The following is a 21,212-nucleotide window of genomic DNA, read 5'->3' as shown; positions in this document are numbered from 1 at the left end:
ATAAGGGATATCACGTGTAAATATTTAAATAGCATTAAGAGAACATGTTTCTTGCAACCATTACTGCTGGGACCCAAAAAGACTTTTACTCTGGAAAAACTGCTCATCAAAAGGAAATAGCACTGTAGCACTCTCATCCCCTTGTTCATGGATTTGCTCGAGTGGGCACCAATAACATCTCCATTGTGAGACTTGTTTTTACTGTTTTTGGCTTATCGATTATGCCACGGGTAGCTTGCCAGGCTCTGCCGCTCAGGTGGGATACTCTTGATAGCTTGCCGGGCTCTTCGAGAGGGACAGAGGAATCGAACCCGGGTCGGCTGTGTGCAAGGCAAATGCCCTACCACCTGTGCTATGGCTCTAGTCCAACCAAAAGGAAATATTTCCAGATATTTTGGATTTACAAATCTTTTTCATCCTATAAGTTAAAAATGTTTAAAGAAGAAGAGTCTTCTACTCTTTCCCCACAGTAACTGATTAGTTACAAATAATAAATCAAATCACTTTTGTATGCATTGATGTTCCTCCAAAATAGTAGTTCCACTCAGCTGTTGCAAGCATTTAGGCAAAGTTTTTATTAAAAACTCTTGTTTGCTTTGTAATTTTATTAATCTTTTCTAGTGCATTATCATTCCCATCTACTGATTCACAATTAAAGCCCTAGAAAAATGACATTAGTAATTGAATCAAAGTCAATTAATACTGTACTGATTTTAAAAACATACTTATTTAAGCCACATGTCGGAATTTGAGGGTGCCCCTACCTCGTTATTTTTTGTCTGTGTACATTTCAGTGTCACATCTGATAGTGCTCACATCTTTCTCTGGGCTCTGTGCTCAAAGATCACTTTTGATGGTGCTCAGGACGCCATATGTGGTGGAGGTTGAACTCAGGTCAACTGCATGCAAGGCAACTTACCTTATGTCCTATCTCTCCAGCCCTACCACAACTGGCTTGTCAGAGAGTAAGGCACTCGGTGGCAGGGTTTGTGTGTGTTGTACCACTTGAATCATATCCTGGCCCCAAGTTATACTATCTGTAAATGTTTTAAAAATGAGCATGAGATGTGCAGTGCTTTTACAGGTATTATTTACACTCAGATGCATTTCCTTAATTTGCAACCAAGAACATTTATCCATAAAAAATGTGTGATACTATATTGTAACAATTTACAGATTTTACTATTATGGCATTTTTTAGATATTTCTGTTGGATACTACTTTTATTTGACTATCATTGTTTTTGCAGGGCGTTGTGTATGGAGAATCAATGAACAAAAGTGATGAAGTATATTTGAAAAAGTTCAATAAAAAAATGTCAATATACTGTTTTTTTTCCTAGAGAAAAACAGTGTACTTTTCAATCTGGTTCAAATAAATAAATCATTGAAACATAAAAAGCAATCTTTAAGTTGGCCTTCCTGCCTGGGAGAAGCATTTCCATGGGATGATTCTCATCCTTTTAGCTTGAAACTGGAGATGTCCCTGGGTTATATAATCTTACCTTTTGGAGTGAAACTTTAGTTAGACAAATCAACAATCTATTAACGAAAGACATGAACAATCCATTATTAAAAAGAAGAAACCATTATTAAGTCACCCCTGCAGTGCTGACATTTTTAGATATTTTTGGCTAAACATGTTACTCCAAAGTTAATACATTTTGAATGAGTTACTATTGTTGACATTTAGATCTTTACATTGATTTATGGGATAGAGACTATGTTATTACCTCCACTTTCAATACAGGAGGCACATTTTGAGGTCATATAGTGAAGGCATGAAAGTAGGATTTGACGCCAAGTTACATAGAACACCCAAGAGGGTCCAGTTAATAATAATTTTTCTTATTTCTTTACTATATCAAAAATAAGGTTTCCCGGATTCTGTAGAGTGTCTCATCTTTCTTTTTTCAAATTTTTTAAATTTTATTGAATCACTGTGAGATAGTTATAAGCTTTCATGTTTGGGTTACAATCTCACAAAGATCAAACACCCATCCCTCTACCAGTGCACATTCACTACCACCAATATCCCGGGTATATCCCCCCTTCTCACCCTCCCCCTGCCTCCATGGCAGACAATATTCCCCATACTCTGTCTCTACTTTTGGGCATTATGGCTTGCAACACAGACACTGAGAAGTCATCATGTTTGGTCCGTTATCTACTTTCGGCATGCATCTCCCATCCCAAATGGCTCATCTTTTATCTTCTGTAGTCTCGAGATGAGTACATTTACCTTAATGTACTCAGTACCTCCACACCACTCCACACCACAAACTGATAGATTAATGAGTGGTGGTATAGGACATGCAGAACTTTGCAGAATTCCTCCCTCCTAATAATATGTGTGTGTATTTACATAATGTTGTAACTTTGCCTGAGTTCTGGAGATCTATATAACTAACCAGGGGTTTAGAGTTAATTAGGGAGATAGCACCGTAACTAATCTTTTTTATCTGGAATGCATGTTTCCACAAAGATGGGTGTGTTGAGGAGAAAATATAAGACTTAAGTCGAGGTGATACTTTTAAAAGGAAGAATTTATGAAGCTATGCTAAGGATACATGGCTGATGTTTCCAGACACACCTCAGGAGATATTAGGCATGTTTCAGACAGTGAATGTTTTGTGAAGGTGGAAAACTTGAGCCCATAAGAAGGCACTGCAGTGATTCAGAATTGTTGAACACAGCATAAGAGGAAAAGTGTCAGATGAGACAAAAATAAAGAGGAGATTCAATGTGTTACCCTGTCTTCCTGATGGTCTTGACCCTGGAGGTAATAGAAAATCATGGAAAGATTATTGCAAAACTTGTAAGCATGTACAATAGACTGAAGAAGAAAGCAGGAGAAGATATGACTTTGGTTATAGCTGAATGGAAGACAGATTGGCTAATGAAAAATAGGTATTTTTGTTGCCATATGGAAAATTGAGAATCTGGATATTGAGAGACTATGGAGTTATGGTAATGATTCAGGTACATATTACAGTGAAATACTAGGAAACAATTATGAATCAATTCTTTTCTTTCTTTTCTTTTTTTTTGCTCTTTGAGTCACACCCAACGATTTAGAGGTTACTCCTGGCTCTGCACTCAGGAATTGCTCGGGGGACCATATGGGGTGCTGGGAATCAAACCTGGGTCAGCCATGTGCAAGGCAAACACCCTAACCTCTGTGCTATCATTCCAGCCCATGAATCAATTCTTGTTCCTGTTGCCAATTCTACCTTATGAGGCAGTTTATTCAAATTTCAGATGGTACAGTTGCTGAAATGCCACTGTTTTTAGTGACACTTAGCCTCTCTAACTTAATTAACTCAGAATGGTATCCCTTTCTTAAGATAAGATGCTTCCCTTTATCCTCACCTAGATATTATTACATTGATTATATTTTAGGTCCCCTACCTGTTTGCATACATACCTACATTTATTAAGATCTTGTAGTTCTTGGAACTTTTATTATCTTGGCTCATGCATCATTTTAGGAACTTGGTAATGTATATTTGGGAGAATTATAGAATATTGTGTCCCAAAGCTGGACTTTAGAAGAGGGCTTTAAAGAGGACTTGTAGTGAATATATCCAGAACATAGTTGAACATTAATTAGATCAACCATATATTAGCTAATTTAGACGAGTACAGTATGTCCTTACAGGAATTCTGTTTTTATTAAAGCTTTTAATGTCATTGCTACTTATTACATTGATAACAGTTGAGTGATAAGCTCAGATGTATAGGTCTTTTTTACTATAGCACTGTAGCACTGTTATAGCACTGTTGTCCATTGATTTGTAGCACTGTTGTCCATCCACTGTTGTTCATCTATTTACTCAAACTGGCAGCAGGATCGTCTCCATTTTTTACCATGCAGTACAATTCTTACCTTTTTGAATGGTAGACTGTAAAAAATATAAAAGCACACAGAAGGGTTATGTGTGTGTTCGTGGGCTCTTGGGGTGGCTATCTCTCTCTCTCGCTGCCCACGTTTGGTGTTCTCGAGCCAACCAGATCGGGATGGCTCCGTCTTTTTGCTCTGCTTCTGTGTGTGCTGCTGTGCTCTCTTCTATCTGTCTATCTATCTCTGACTCTGTCTCTGGAGTCTCTCCTCTGGTTTCTTCTGATCTTTGTCTATGTCTTCTCTCCTCTGGTCTCTTTAGATCTCTCTACTGATCTCTTTCCAGAGCCCTCTGCTTCTCTTTCTGAGGCCCTTCTCATTCTCTCTCTGGAGCCCTTTTCACTCTCACTTCTGACTCTGATTCTTACGTCTGACTCTAACTCTTACTTCTGACTCTCCCTTACTTCTGACTCTCACCTTTACTTCTGACTCTCACCTTTACTTCTGACTCTCACCCTTACTTCTAGACTCTGACTTCTGACTCTGACTCTGACTTCTGACTCTGACCCCCTCTCTCGTACAGTCTTGGTTTATATAGTAATCACATAGGGTGGTGACACAAAGGTGGATTGAACATTAACAAATCAACAAAGAGGGTTAAGACCACTCCTCCAGGAGATTAGTTCAAGGACAAAATCTCATCTAAGGGGATTACTCCAGATTACTAGGACATCTGTTTAAGGGTGGGATTCCATCCAGGGTATGTTGCTTTCTTCTTTCCTCAGCTAGTAATCCACTTAATTAGTTGTAGTAAATCTACTTCTAAAATTTCTAGCAATGTCATTCTGTATGAGCACAGTAAGAGATATATCAAACTTAAAGTTTGGTTCTTCCTGAGGACATTCACTATATATTCCAGACCACAGTCCTCAGACCAAGTTAGTCTTTCTAACCCCAGCAGGGTCCTAGTCTCGTAATTACTTTTGGATCATGATAGCATTTGTCTATGACCATGCTCTCAACTTAAGTTGAGTATTGTGGCTCTTTGGCCTGGCCAAAATATCAATGCCAGGGTTGCTCAGAGCTTGCCCTGGGTCCATTCCGTCCCTCATCAGGACCCTGCTTTTAGGGTGCTAGGAACTAAGGGCAGTTGAGTCTGAGTCGAGAAAGCAGATGCCCAAGAGTAAATATTATTGGAGTCCATCAACTCCCAAGTTACAAATCATAATATTAGCTGTCTTCCTGTGTCCATACAGAAAGGACATTTCTTTAAGGTAAACTGAGTTTCCTGTGGCAAGGCTGAAAGGACAAACCCAATGTTATCGTACAGTAGACTTTGTAAGGGAAAAAGCCCTTTCTCACTGAACCCTGGTGTCTTTTTCATCTAGTGAAGTAACCAACATATGGTAGTGACTTAGATGTTTGTTTAGTGAATACAATTGGTTGACATTAGTATTACTTGACATTAACACTACTAGTTGTTTGTATGCAAATATGTATTGCATTATATTTCTATTTTGTTATGTTTAAGTCTTGATTCAGCTATGATATTATATATAATTTCATCATATTTCTTGATTTACTTTAGAGATAAATATGTCTATGAACTGAATCAAACCCCTATTGATACATTAGAGGTGTTTTTTCATTTATTATATCAAAGGCTTTTAACAAACAGTATTAAAATTGATTTATGTTCTAGCTCATATTTCTCCAGGTTCCCATATCTCTTATTTTTTTCTGACACATTTTTTGGTTTGACAGTTCTATCTCATATATAACTCTCCCTAAGTCATTAGTACTTTTAGGAAAAACATATATATCCACTAGATTTTTCTCAGATAAAATCACGCTATGTTTCAGGGTTAGAACAATAGTACAGCCAGTAAGGTGTTTGCCTTGTACCGCAGCCAACCCAAGTCCAATCCCCGGCATTCCATATGTTCGCCTGAGGCTGTGCAAAGTAGTCACTGAGTGCAGAGTGAGTTATAAGCCCTGGGCACTGCCGGATGTGGGCCCAAAAACAAAACAACAAAATAGGCTACATTTGGAAATTTTTATAAATCTAAAACATATAATAAAGTATGGAAATAGAATAATTTAGTTTCCCTGTAAGCAGTATGATGATGATTGCATCTCCTTCCTCCTCCTCCTTCTCCTCCTCTTCCTCCTCCCTCTCCTCCTCTTTCTCTCTCTCTCTTTCTGGTGGTGGACTCTTCATTGGTTGCTATATTCCTTATTAAAGATTTGAATATACTGAGTCTCAAATGTCTGAAATGCTGAAGGAGAAAAGTCTATAATTCCTAAGACTTTTTTTTTGTTTTTAGGTTAAATGGTGACACCAAGATAAAAACTGATACAAAATTCAATGAATTCTCACAAACACACACAATCAGATACTCACCACTGCAGTTATAATACAAAACATTTCCATCCCAAACATGTTCTGTCATGCCTCTTTACCCTCAGTCTTGCCCCTTTACTTCTTGACTTTTGATAGTAATTGATAATGCGAACTATAGCTATAGCTTTATCTTCTCTAATATATCACACAAATGGAATCATAGGTTTAGTATTTTGTTTGGCGTACTTCCTATATTGTAATTTTTTTCAAGTTTATGTACATTGTTTTATATATCTGTAATTCTTTTTATTTTATAATTTGATAGTATTCCATTACTTGGTATACTACAGTTGCTTTATCCATTCTCAAATTGATAGGTATTCTAAGTTCTTTCAAGACTTTCACCATTGTGATTAAAGCTACTCTGATGTTTCTGTATTTATTATTGTGTGAAATGTCTTTAAATTTCTCTGGCGAAAATAATAGTGAATCACTGAGTTATAGGATAAATGTGCATTTAACTTTATAAAAAAACTGCCATATTATTTTTCAAATCATCTATAATATTTAGAATTATATGGGAACTGTATAGAAATTTCTGTGGGTTTTTTTGTGATCACTTGATATGTCTTTCTTTTTAGACTTAACCATTCTACTGAGTATTCAGTGACAGTTCTAGATTTTATTTTCCTACATTGAAGATCTTTTCCTGTATTTGGCATTTATTTCATTTGTTCAAAGTATTTGTGTGCATCATGTCTTTTTGTTAATTTTGTTTTGGGGGTTATACTTGGATTTCCTCAGAGTTCACTCTTGGCATGGTGCTCAGGGATAACTTTGGGCAGTACTCTGGAGACATTTATTTCTTGTGCTAGGGATTGAACCAGGGTCAGCTATGTGCAAGGCAAGCTGTTAGCCCTGTACTATCTTTCCAGCTCTTAAATCATGTCTTTCATTAAATAATAATAATAATAATAATAATAATAATAATAATAATAATAATAATAAGGCACATACTAAACATAGCTCAGGCAAGCATAGGTCAGCAGGCTGTGCCTTAGCCAGTGGTTCTCAGAGGTCATCACCAGGGCCATAAATAATAGTGTTTGGGGCCTATACAGTACCTGAATTAGCTCAGAGCCCTGCACAGGTACTCTATCCCATGAATTATCTCTCTGTTCCCTTGTCTTTTTTTTTTTTTTTGGTTTGTTTTTGGTTTGTTTTGTTTGATCTTGTTTGTCTCCTGCAAAATTCCAATATCATTTGGGTGTTCCAGTGAAGAAATGTATGAAAGGAATTTTATTGAAAAGACATTTTTAAGAAAGGAGTCCCTTTCAATGGATTTCTTTTGTTTTGATTTTGGGGAACTCACACCCGTTGGTGCTCAGGGCTTACTCCTGGCTCTGTGCTCAGGGATCACTTCTGGTGGGATTACATCATATTATGGGGTTCCAGAAATCACTCTTGGGGGTCACGTGCAGACACCTTACCTGCTGTACTTTCTCCAGCCCTGGATCTATTTTTTTTTTTTTTTGGAGGGGAAGGGGATTAGGCTTGTGTAGAGGAATTCTTATGTTGTCTGTTGGCTTGTTTTAATTGATATTCCCTGCTTGCCTACATATACTGTGTACTGAGTCTGTCTTCTCATATTCTCTGGGGAAAACCGCGCATGGTTTTACTAAGCACTCCGCACCCCAAACTCACTCACACATTTAAGAGATGAAAACTTTGGCACAGTTGGGTGAGTGCCTTTGTTGATTACCTCAATCGTGGTCTCCAGTAGGCAAAGACCCCATCTCAGGCATCTTGCTCCCTTTGCAACCAGCACTATTCAAAGGGGTTAACAGAGAAGACTGTTGATAAGCTGCTGAATTGGGTAAATGAGAAGCTCTTGAAAGATTTCAGAGTTTTAAAAAGTAAGAATTCTGTCTGAACTAATGGCTCTAATACTAAATGATCTTGAAATCTTTACTTCAAGAACTGCTTATGTGGGGCTGGAGTAATAGCACAGCGGGTAGGGCGTTTGCCTTGCACGCGGCCGACCCGGGTTCGATTCCCAGCATCCCATATGGTCCCCTGAGCACCGCCAGGGGTTAATTCCTGAGTGCAGAGCCAGGAGTAACCCCTGTGCATCGCTGGGTGTGACCCAAAAAGCAAAAAAAAAAAAAAAAAAAAGAACTGCTTATGTAAGCTTTGATAGTAGAATGCCTACATTTTGTTTGATACCTATCAACTTTTTTTTTTTTTTTTGCAAAGCTGGGATTATGATTTGACAGTGACTAGAGATAGCAAATTTTATTTTTAGCATTTTAAACAGTAGGTTGCAACACCATATGGGGGAACTGGAAAATTATCTTAAAATTTTCTCTTAAAATAGATTTCTTTATGATTTATCACTGGTAACTGTTAGAGTTTTTATACCGATTTTTATATATCTAGATACCCAGAATCACATGGGAATTTTTTAGTTGAGAAGGTTTATGGGAAAAGTTTCAGATAAAATTATTAAAAGTAGGATAAACTTACTACACCCAAAATTTTGTTATATTTTGTGCATTTTGTGTAATATCTATCAGTGACTCAAAAAAGTAGAATATGTTCTCATTTTAAGTAGTGTTTCATATTAATCTACTATTGAGTTGACTCATCAAATGTGATTATAATACAGAGTAATGGATCTGTATAAAAGTAGGTGACTGTAATGCCGCAAGAAATTATGTATGAAAATTGAAGACTGCTTATGATATAATAGGGTACTGAATTGATATCTAGGAAAACTATGATCTGGAACCAGTTTTAACAGAGTCATGTAGAGAGGTCATGACCCACTGGACTTGTATTTTCTCAATTGTGAAACAACCATACAATCTGTTAGTTTCGAGAATATGAACTATACATTATTTATATTTGAGTCATTTTGATTTCAACAGGGAACACTGAAGATAAATCCAAACCTAAAATTCTTCAAATGTGTAAATTTTATTGTTTTAATGGTCAGAGTAAGAATTCATTCATCTCTATTGCTTTCTCTGTTCAGAAGTGTGAAAAGGCAAAAGTAAGAACAATGACAATGATCTCTGTAAGATCACAAGCAAGAAGGGAGAAAAATACAGGAACTTTTGTATTAAGCTGACACTGGGCTTGGTAAAGCTATAATAGAGTGACAGCAATATTTAAAAGAAATTGCAGTTACAAATTTTGTGCAAACAAAAAAATTACTGATTGCAAATAGTAAAATATCAAACCTTTTTTTAAAAAAAATTGTTAAATCACCATGAGAGAGTTACAAGCTTTCATGTTTGAGTTACAATCTCACAATGATCAAACACCTTCCCCATCACCAATATCCCAGGTATATCTCCCCTTTCCCACCCTCCCCCTGCCTCCATGGCAGACAATATTCCCCATACTCTACTTTTGGACATTATGGCTTGCAACACAGACACTGAGAGGTCATCATTTTTGGTCCATTATCTATTTTAAATCCTTTTTATTATGGGTGCAATAAATTTAAATTGGGTGCAATGGTATTTTGGATTATGATTTCTAACATATTGAATAAGTATCATTTTGTCTAGCATAATTTCTGTAATTCCATATACTTCATCAAGCAAATGAAATTTTAATAGTAAGTAGCAAGTAATCAAAAAAGAGCCACAGAACTTGGAATTTATATTTCTGTTGTAAGGTAGTACTAATTCTTTACGTTTTTGTTGAATATTGTTAGAGACAGGGAATAGTAGGTTCTTTTAGAAAGGTTGACTGTGAAAGTAGAAGCTATCTGTCATAGTATCATTACTTAAATAGACATTTTCAGGTTTTCTTTTTATTTTTGAAGCTAAACAAAATGTAGGTCAAGATTTTCAGCCTTTCTCATAAACTTCATTGTATGTCACTCCAGAGAGGGAATAATGATGACTGAGAAACTGCCTCAGTGTTAATGGAGTAATTCTTATCAATCATCTCTTGAAGTCAGAAGTTCCTTCCTAAAATATTTTACAATTGATTAGTCTTGCAACCTTGCAAAATATGTCTCAATTAGAAAAGAATAGCTTAACTAGTCAGCACGTTTTCTTTGCTGTCTGTCTGCTCCCATTTTAAAGTCAACAAAGATGCAGCTATTTGCCCTGATGGCATATGATGAGACCAGATGCAGTAGGAAATAATGGTGAAATGTCCCACCATGGTATTTTCCTTTAGGATGCCAGATGTTCAGATGACAATCACGTTTATGATTCATCCAAGTATCTTAAATATAGCAAAAATAGTTATGTGTCAGACAGATCCATGGGTACTACTTTTCTCAAAGTCTGTTTCATTCTCCCTTTGTTAAATGGACTTGTGTTCTAGATCAGAGCCCATACCCAGACTATGTAAAATGTTTTTGTGCTAAAAGTGAAATATTGCATACTTAAAACATGCAGGAGGAGTGTGACTCCAATAACTGTCCCCAGGAGAAAGAAGCTGCAGGACAACTAGGAAATAGGCATGTTTCTGTACTAGTTGTCTTAGGCAGCTCATATCTGATCTCGAGTGGCCAGACAAGCTGAGGTGTCCCCTTTATAATATTACTAGTAGAGTTTCTGAATTTAAGGTATCTGTTGCCCTCTCCAGCTGTCCTGTTCTGGTGAGGATCTAATCTCGTTTCCTGGGTGACTTTGTGAACTAGCCGAAAAGCAGATCCTGTTGGACATGTTGATTTTAGAGTATGCAAAATCATGCCTGGTGTTTGGGCTAATAGACACTGAACACTCTCTTTTGGTTTGTTTCCCATTGAATGGACAAAGATGACCCTTATTTGACTGTAGAGTTTGCTGGAATGATGATGTTAGAAAGGGAATTGCCATCTATTTTGTCCATCAAATATATTCTGAAATATATTGTTTCTGTTATTCAGTGAAAATCAATTGCTTTATCGTAACATATGAATACTTTTCTGAAGAGTGTTCCCAACAGTGTTGGAAGCCACTTGCATTCTGACTAGCAAAGTCACAGACACCACATAGTTCTGGGTATTGAATCCAAATCTCTGTGCATTACAAGAAGGCGCTGCAACCCTTTGGGCATCTCTCTGGACCACTGATGATACTTTAAATGTTTATCATTTTTATTTTACAGAATAAGTTTTAATCTTTTTTTTTTTAAACTTTAGGAATTCCTAGTTGGACATCCAGAGTACAGATCCTGACCTTTTAAGTATTTGAATTGGAAGTAAACAAGATTCCAGAAGGCCTTAAAGGGAAATATAAGGTAAATTACACATTTCAAAATATAATATTAAAGTCATATTGGCAATTTGATTATCATAATGTAAATCCAACTCTTAATTTGTTGAGCAGAATTTTGGGTATTTGTCTCCCCTCCAGATCTATTGGTCCCATAAATCTTGCCTCTTTCTGCTCTTCTGCCTCACTTCTATTGCCACCTTCTCCCTTTGTTTTTTTCCTTTTCTCTCTCTTTCTCTCCCTCTCTATCCCTCTCTCACTCCCTCTCTTTCTATCTCTCTATGTCTCTGTCTCTGTTTCTGTCTGTCTCTCTGTCTCTGTCTCTGTCTCTGTCTCTGTCTCTCTCTCTCTCTCTCCTTTCTTCTCCTCTCCTCTCCCTCCTGCCTTCCCTTTCATTCATTCTGGACACGTTATCTCTATTGCTCATAATTGCCAACTTATCTGGTCAAGAGGCTACTCTCAACACCCCTCCACAAACCCCCACCCCACTGCCCCCATTTTTATTGATCTCCAAATGCTTGCTTTTCCCCTAACCCTTTCTGAACTCACCTGGGTGTATGTTTATAGTGAGCTTTTTTTTTCTAAGTGAGAAATCTTTTTCTAAGAATTCTGTTGATATTTAATCTCCTCACTTCAAATTATTAAAGCCACAGTCACTCAGAGGGGTAAATAAATCAATGACAGAGTACCAGTTTCCAGAGAATTTTTGTAAACATTCTCATTTTATGACAAATCTTTTGTTTTCATATACTGGTATCTTTTTCCTTTTCATATATTGAAAAATATGAAGTGCCCCAAATACAAAACATAGCAAATGATTCTCTGCTCCCAAACATTCCCTAGATGACTTCCAAGCAAAAGAATGGGAAAAGGAAGACATATTCAATAATGGAACAAAATAACTAAACCTGTTTACTATCATCAAAGACATGTACAGGCTAACACATACCAGTGTTATTCAGTATCTCATATTTATTCTTTAATTTTCAGTTCTCATAAAAATAAGGGTTGGAGTGATAGAACAGTGCGTAGGGCAAACGTGTGGCCAACCTGGGTTTGATTCTTCTGACCCTCTTGGAGAGCCTGACAAGCTACCGAGAGTATCTCGCCTGCATGGCAGAGCCTAGCAAGCTTCCCGTGGCATATTAGATATGCCAAAAACAGTAACAACAAGTCTCACAATGGAGACATTACTGGTGCCCGCTTGAAGCTCGAGCAAATCGATGAGCAACAGGATGACAGTACTACAGTGCTACATAAAAATAAAGCACTAACTGTCCTTTAGAGTTAGAGAGTGGACACCAATAAGAATAGAGAAACTTTGGAAGTCTAAAACTCTTAGCTATTCACTGTATTAGTTAAGTGTAACCTTATGCTTTGGGTATGACCAAAATATAGACATAAATGATGATAAATTAATGATAAAAATAAATGATACATAAATTAGACAAATTAATGATGAGATTTTAAATAATGTCAGTTATTAGTATGTACCTACTGTCTAACAAACTGAACACTCCTACCAGTACTTTTACATAGTAGCCAGAGTCCAGGTTGATCTGTTGAACACATTGTTAACACAGACTCTGATAATGTTATTATATCACCACTGTGCTCTACCACTTGTTTTAACCAAACTATATGCCTGGAAAAATCTCTGTTTTTCTGGGGGAGCACCCCCTCATACATTAACAAAGGGCTACCATCCAAGATACGCTGGATACTCCCAAACCTCAACAACAATAGCACAAACAGACAAACAAACAACAAATGGGGAGAATAGCTGAAGAGACTCTTTTCTGAAGAAAACATACTGATATATGTCAGGCACATAAACAGATGATCATTATCACTAATGATCAAGTAAGTACAAATCAAAATAATATGAGATAAAACCTCGCGCCGATTAGAATGACCTCTATCAAAAAGGTCCAGAAACATTTTTATGCTGGTGGTGATATGGAGAAAAAGGAACTCTCATTCATTCACTATTGGTGGCAACTGGAACTGGTTCAGTGTCTCTGGGAAAAGCATGGGGACATCTAAAAAGCAAGCAAAATAATATAGGACACGGTAATTCAACTCTTACGTGTCTATCTTACAACACAAGGCCTTACTTTGAAAATACATATTCATATGTTCATCATGGTACTAATTAAACAACCTGAGTGCTCAACAACATGTAGTGGATTTAAAAAGTAGAAGAGTACATATATACAGTAGAATATATACGTGTATATATTTATAGCTGAGAATTATTTTATATACATATAGGTATATGTATATATACATATATAGCTGTATGTATAGCTATATATACATATATATATCAAAGATGAAATCTTTTCTTTTGCTACACAGGGATGGAACTGGAGGATATCATGCTAAGTAAAATAATTCGGAAGGAAAATGACAGGCTAGCTCACTCATATGTGGTACATGAACAACGCAGGAGAATAGACCAAGTCCAATTAAAAGAAAGAAACACAAAACCCTCACACTCTGCCAACAGAATTGAGTTTACCACGGGAAAGGGGGAAGGCGGGGAGAGCGCAAGGAATGCGTGTAAACAGCGATGGAGAGACATGATACTTTCGTGATGATGTGGCATGGTAATATAATTCCCCTAAATCATGTAAATATATATACTCTTGTAAACATGGGTTGCATTATTTATTTATTTATTTATTTATTTATTTTTTAAAGAAAGTGAATGCATGCAACCCTTTGGTGGTAGAGACCTGTCTCCTACCTCTGCCTGAGTCTGGGAACTAGAGACTGACTCACTGATGATTAGATCCGAGTTGAAAGGCAGCAAGAGAATTGGAGAACTATAAACACTTTTGTCAGAATGTTAGGAATGTGAGGCTGGAGAGATAGTACATGGATAGGGTGTTTGCCTTGCATGCAGCTGACCCAGGTTCATTCCTTGGCATTCCACATGGTCCCCCCCAGCACTACTAGGATTAATTCCTGAGTGCAGAGTCAGAAGTATCCCCTGAGCTTCACTGGGTATGACCAAAAAAAAAAAAAGAATATTAGGAATGTGAATGTGATGAGTCTTCCATTTGTCTTTAGTATTACTGTAACATAGATTGAACCAGAGATAAAGACATTCAGTGGTGGAGAAATTGCATATGTATTTGAACGCAGTAACTTGGTTGTTGTTTAAGATGCTAAGGAGCTGGAATCTCATAACAGTACCTTGCCCTGAGCTGTAATGTCACCTTCTAAGCCCTTTCTGCTGCTGTGACCTCAGCCAGAAAGTTCAGGAACTTGCACTTGCCACACCCACACTCTCCAGAGCCTTGGCAGTGCTTGTCTGATGCTGAGGAATTCAGACCTCAGGGTGTTGTTGCCCTGGGCTACATTTTCTCTCAACTAATTTGGAAATTAAGAATTGTACTTGGATGATCCTGCAATAGCACAGCAGATAGGGCATTTGACTTGCATGCGGCTGACCTGGGTTCTATTTCTCTGTCCCTCTCAGAGAGCCCAGCAAATACCGAGAGTATCCCGCCCACACGGCAGAGCCTGGCAAACTACCCGTGGTGTATTCGATATGCCAAAAACAGTCACAACAAGTCTCACATGGAGATGCTACTGGTGCCCGCTCAAGCAAATCAATGAACTATGGGCAACAGTGCTACAGTGCTACTTGGGTTGATCCTCATGATTTTCAGGCAAAGGGATAGTTTCATGATTTCACAGGAAAAATTAGGCTCAACTAGTATTATATTCCGCACGAAGCCATTTCTCATTCTTTTTTCTGCACTTATTCCTCATGGCAGATATCTGACACTGTGACTCCTGAAAGTGCCCACTGCTCCTCTGATAATGTCTCTCTTTCCATTATAATTTAAAAAGAAACAATTCCCAGCAGAAAAAATAATGGTTTATGGTTGTATGTAGATTTTGCTTTTTCTAACATTACAATTATCATCTAAAATAATACAGCTACTTGTCAAAGTTTGTAGCATTGCCAAGTGAAAGTTCCTAAAAACTAAGAAGCAGTTGAGTTTTGACCTTGAGTCAACTCAGTGCGATAATTGAGGATCCCCACTCCCTTACTCCCTGCCTTCTGGGTAACCTTTGGTTTACATGCTCATTGTTTGCCTTCTTACTTGCTCTTAGTACCCATCTCCTGTGAGTACCATCAGAATGCAAAATTGGAGCCAGAATGATAGTACAGAGGGTAGGGTGCTTGCCTTGCACATCGTAGACACAGCTTCAGAAATCCCTGGCACCCACATGGTTCCCGAGCCTGCCAGGAATGATCCCTGAGCACAGAGCCAGGAATAAGCCATGAGCACCACCAGGTGTACCACCCCCCTGGTCCAAAAAGAGTGCAAATTCTGTGTGTGTGCGTGTCCTATACAAATTCTCCCAAACCTATGTCTTTTTTAAATGAATATTTGTCATATAAACTTAGATTTTTCTAGACTGAACTCCTATGATTGATGTTCAGTCATGCTTTCATTTACTGACTTTTTCTCTGTTTAACTTTTTAATCAAAGGAGAAAAACTATCTGATGATGTGTGTTGATTTTTTTAATGTTAGCAACTTTAAGGTGGGTTTGACTTTTTCCTTCGTAACCTTCTACAGAGGCTTATATCTCAGGCAAATGAATTCTTTTTGTAATTGAGGATTCTTGGAAAAAAAGACAATAGCAATTACACTTAACCCATTTTCAGGTTTTTATATAGAAATATGTAATTTGGCCCTCCTTCTTGAAAGTGTTTTATTGTATTGACTTAAAATGGTTCCAAGTTGTATACAGAGTCTTAGGATAAAGTTTGTTCTTAACGAATTGTTTTCTTCAAAATCTTAAGAAAAACTATTTTTCAGTGCATTGCTCCAGTGAATTGTGATCTAGGCTACATTTTCTAACTTGCTTCCTAAGCTAAAGAGAATTGGAATGCACCTTATCTTTCTCAATGTTGTGGGGGCTGCTTGATCTTGATTTTCCTCCCTCCCCACCCACATCAGGTAGCATTTCATCTCTGAGGCTGCCCTCTTTCTTTGTGCTCTGTCAACAGGACAGATAGGCATCACCAAAGCCTAACACAAGCTCTGTCTGTCTGGGTCTGAAATGCAGGGTGTGTGGGAGCCAGTGAATTGTAAATTTTTGTGACCTGGTAGCACACCCAACCTTTGTTTCTTACTCTTCAAAAGGTACTACTAGAAGGATAATTGTGCTGATTGAATTGCATTGTCCTCTCTCTGAGTGAGCAGATGACACATAAGTGCAATGTAGCCTCTCTGCTTAAATTTTAACCCTCAGATCAGTGGCAGAGCTGTTCTCCCCTTCGTATGCACTCTGAGAGCTCTATTGAACATTCTTTTCTCTGCTCAGAACTGGGTTATCTTTCACCATGAAGTGTTTAAGATAGAGATGAGATGCTACAGAATTAACTTTGCTTGGTTTGTTTGTTTGTTTGTTTTTGCAGTGGAGGAGAAAGGTATTAAGGCAATTTTATAGTTTTCTTCATGTGTTATTTTAATAAGGGTGTACCAAAGAAATGTTTTCTATTCTTCTTTTTAAAAAAATCATTAATCCTTTTTTTTATGAGGCACCATGATTTACAAAGTTATTCATAATTGAGTTTCAAGCATGCTATTTTCCAACGGCAATCCCATCACCAGTGTCATTCTCCCTCCTTCAGTGTTCTTGGTCACTTGGTAATGAAACTTGGTAATGAAACCATGTATGAACTATGACTAGTGCACTAAAGCACTGTCCTAGCACTGTCATCCCGTTGTTCACTGATTTGCTCAAGCGGGCACTAGTAACGTCTCCATTGTGAGATTTCTTGTTACTGTTTTTGGCATATCAAATAGGCCACGAGTAGCTTACCAGGCTCTGCTGTGCAGGCGGGATACTCTCGGTAGCTTGCTGGGCTCTCCGAAAGGGATGGAGGAATCGAACCGAGGTCGGCTTCATGCAAGGCAAATGCCCTATCTGCTGTGCTATCACTCCAGTCCACTCGGAACTATACTGAATGTGGAATTCTGAAGTGCATTAAAGCATTTGGAAAATATCAACCTCCAGAACCCACCAGTGAGAGACAGCTCGGCTTCATCCTCACCTCTCTAGGGGCAGAGCTTGGCCTTGGAGTTTCCTAAACAGCCATGTGTTTGCATTTGTTGTTCAGTAGTTCACTGAACAGCCGAGTCATGTGTATCTGGGTATCTGGAGTCTAGTGAAAGAGAGGGCTCCTGCCTGAGAGAAGCAGTTACTCAGGGCCAGCGTTGTTGTCTGACCGCAAAGCTATAATTCTAGCATTTGACTGGGCCACAAAGCCTTTTTGACAGAGTCCCTGAAGTTGCAGAGGAAAGTGTATCAGGGCTGCATTCATATGCAGTGGCATTTCACCCCACATCCTTCAGTTCTGTGAGGTGCTGCCTGCAGTGCCTGAGATCAGGTTACAGTTAACCTGGTTGGTTGGCAATTCTAGGACCGGCTCCAGGGGGTGAACTTGTCTTCCTCTCACTGAGTATAATGTGTCCAATAGTTGTCTGTGTCTTTGCAGGTTTGAAGAGGGATCTTAACACCAGGGTGTAGCCTTTCACTGAGCTGGAAGGAGATCTTTTGTCACCACTTCTGTTTTCTTTCCGGTCTCTTTTGAACTCACCATCCTTGGAGAAGAAGAATTCTGCTCTCTAGGGGAGCACCTTGTATTGTACATGGTCTGGAAATTTTATTCCCTAATACGCTCATCACTCAAATTTTAAAATGGCAACTTAATTCAGTAATTTCTGTTTAATAGACTACGCTGGTGGAAAGCTGTTGGACAGAGGGGCTCAGGCAGGAATTTTAGGGTTGAATTCCTTCTAATAGTGGTTGAGTCACCTAGAGGGGCGTTCTTGCTCAACGCTCCATAGCTGCCCCATTCTCCTTGTCTGAGTCCCTTCCTTTTGTTTTCTGCAAACCCTTTGCTTTTCCTACTTTTGATGTGAGCAAAACTTAGTGCATCCCCCCAATTTGGAATTTAGTAATTCTGCATTCTGTGTTAGTCTACTTAATGAACATAAGACAAGTACACATTATAGTTTGCCCTTATCTGAAGTGATGCTTGCAAAGAGAAACATTGCTGCATGTACACGGAGAACCAGATGCTTCTGTACAGTTTCTCCTTAGATCAGATCCCACAGTCTTTTGTTTCTTCTTTTCTTAACAGTCTTTTGTTTCTTCTTTTCTTAACTTGATTTTTAATGACATTTATGTCAGTTTAAAATATTTTTCTTTCCTCTGCTATTATAATTTCAACTTTGTTGGCATATTGATGAAATCCATTTTAGTGACAAATTAGGTGACCATTAAAGAAGAACACAATAATTTAGACATGGAAAAATCTTAATTATGAGAGCACAGCATAGTCACATGGCCATGCGAATAAACATTAAGTGGAAATGTATGTTTCAGCAAGCAGAATGAACCTTTTAATCTAAAGCATTATTCCCTTTTCCTATTATTTTCCTACCAAAACCCAAAATTACCTATCTTAATTATTTTTGGTTCCCTGCTTCTGTAAGACACAGTTTTGAAATGTTACATGTTCTTAGAGTCAGCATATTCTTTTTTTAATGCAATATACTCTGTACTTGATCCAGAATATCATATCATTGCAATTATGATAAAGACATTTCAAAATCAAAGATTTTAATTGATTAAGACACATGTTTTTTGAGGCTGACACCCAAGGACAGTAGATACAAGGGCGAGGAGAATTGACCCATAGCTGGAAGCCTGCTTCATGAGTGGAGGGGAGAGGGCAGATGGAATAGAGAAGGGATCACTAAGAAAATGATGGTTAGAAGAATCAGTCGGGATGGGAGATGCATGCCGAAAGTAGATAATGGGCCAAACATGATGACCTCTCAGTGTCTGTGTTGCAAGCCATAATGCCCAAAAGTAGAGAGAGAGTATGGGGAATATTGTCTGCCATAGAGGCAGGGGGAGGTGGGTAAAGGGGAGTATACCAGGTATATTGGTGGTGGGGAATGTGCACTGGTGAAGAGATGAGTATTTGATCATTGTGTGATTGTAACCCAAACATGAAAGCTTGTAACTATCTCACAGTAATTCAATACAATTTTTTTAAAGAGGCATATTTTTTTTGGGGGGCCGGAGTGATAGCACAGCGGGTAGGGCGTTTGCCTTGCACGCGGCCGACCCGGGTTCGATTTACGGCATCCCATATGGTCCCCCAAGCACCGCCAGGAGTAATTCCTGAGTGCAAAGCCAGGAGTAACCCCTGAGCATCGCTGGGTGTGACCCAAAAAGCAAAAAAAAAATAAAAAATAAAGAGGCATATTTTTATTACACTTTTGAGAAGCAGGGCTAAATACAACAGTAATGAGGATGGGGTGAAATGTCAATGTTTTACAGAGATGTAAAACATTCACCCTTCTTTCCTTCCTTCCTTCCTTCCTTCCTTCCTTCCTTCCTTCCTTCCTTCCTTCCTTCCTTCCTTCCTTCTTTCCTTCCTTCCTTCCTTCCTTCTTTCCTTCCTTCCTCACTATTCTCTCTCTCTGGTCCAAATTAATGGATTTTTGACTACCTTCATGCAGATAACTTTTCTACAGTCTTCCTATTTCTAGTTATTCAAATTTCTAGTTTTCTTGGTGTTTTTGCTATGAATTTTTCAGTTTGTTAGTGAGATTTCCTTTTAACATTTATTTCCTTCATTCCCCCAGCCCTCGCCCACTGCCATTTGTTTTTGTGATAACCAAAGGACACCACACACTTTGGTTCTGATGCTTCCCAGGGTCATATACTTGATCGTGGTACCATCTGAAGTGGTACTCAAGAGAGCTTGCTCTCATATAGGTGGTGTGTTGTATGAAGTGATATCTCAGTCATTTGGAGGCACAGAGACAAGACACGTGAGAGGAATGTAGAGAGCATGGAGGGCCAAGGCTCAGTTAGACTCGAGGCAAAGAGTGACTGCCAGAGACCACCTTTAATTCTATTTTTTTATGTTACATCCTAATGACTTCATCACAGAGAAAGAATAACTAATGAGAGTACAAACAGTTAAATGATAAGCATTTGTCAAAAGAACATCGGGGTATATGTTGTCTTGTCAAAGCTATGTTGTCAAAGCCATGTTGTAATGATTAAAACGTCAGAGGAAGATATGGAGCTGAACACGTAGGCTCTACAGATTACGTCTCCCACATTCTTGTGGTCAATTGCACAAAAAAACAAAGAGAAGGCTCATACAGATACTCGAAGGTCAAACCAGATTAAGGAAGTGTAAGAGAGGGGAAAACTGCTGCTTTGTACTGCCAAGATAATGTATGAGCAGGCGGGCATATGAGAGCTTGCTGTTCTTTCCAGAACATCCAGACTCACAAGCTTGGCTTGCCCACTTAACTCAAAGTGGGGCCTCGTTTCTGCTTCCTGCTTGCAGGGCAGCGTCCAGAGGCTCGTCCTAATGTCCGAGCTTAGCACCAACCGTGGTGCTTGTGCAAGATACGGTTGTAGTGCTCAGGGAAGCTCCTAGTCCTGACTGTGATGTCACTGTTTGATATTTGTGGTGCTCAGTAAAGATCTCACACCTTTGTTGCAATATGTGCCGGGGATCCCAGACAGCAGAGCTGAGGACTGTGCTGGATGCCTGTGGAGAGCACTGGGAGTTGAACTCATAAGTTCAGGCTTGCTCGGCAGGGGCTTTCTGCTACTGAGCTATATCTGAGGTCTGAATTGCATTTCTTCAGAGGGGGGCTGTAGTTTGGTCATGCTCACACAACTCTGAAAGGTCTCAGAGGGACTCTGACTATTCCTGTCCTCCTA

General features: G+C 38.5%; 1 protein-coding gene across 2 annotated transcripts in view; it reads left to right on the top strand.

The window, feature by feature from the left end:
- FAM110B (family with sequence similarity 110 member B) overlaps positions 1-21,212 on the top strand; it is a 163,225-nt gene that overhangs the window by 35,214 nt on the left and 106,799 nt on the right. The window contains exon 3 of one of the 2 annotated variants that reach the window (XM_055128697.1): positions 11,337-11,434. The exons of the other annotated variant lie outside the window; for it this stretch is intronic. The gene's annotated coding sequence lies outside the window, so the exon portion shown is untranslated. The remainder of the gene's footprint in view (positions 1-11,336; positions 11,435-21,212) is intronic. 2 annotated transcript variants of the gene reach the window in all.

The sequence above is a fragment of the Sorex araneus genome, chromosome 2 (genome assembly GCF_027595985.1).
Source record: "Sorex araneus isolate mSorAra2 chromosome 2, mSorAra2.pri, whole genome shotgun sequence".
Classification (NCBI taxonomy): domain Eukaryota; kingdom Metazoa; phylum Chordata; class Mammalia; order Eulipotyphla; family Soricidae; genus Sorex; species Sorex araneus.
Note: the sequence above shows the minus strand (reverse complement) of the source record. Positions and strands in the feature narration are given on the sequence as shown.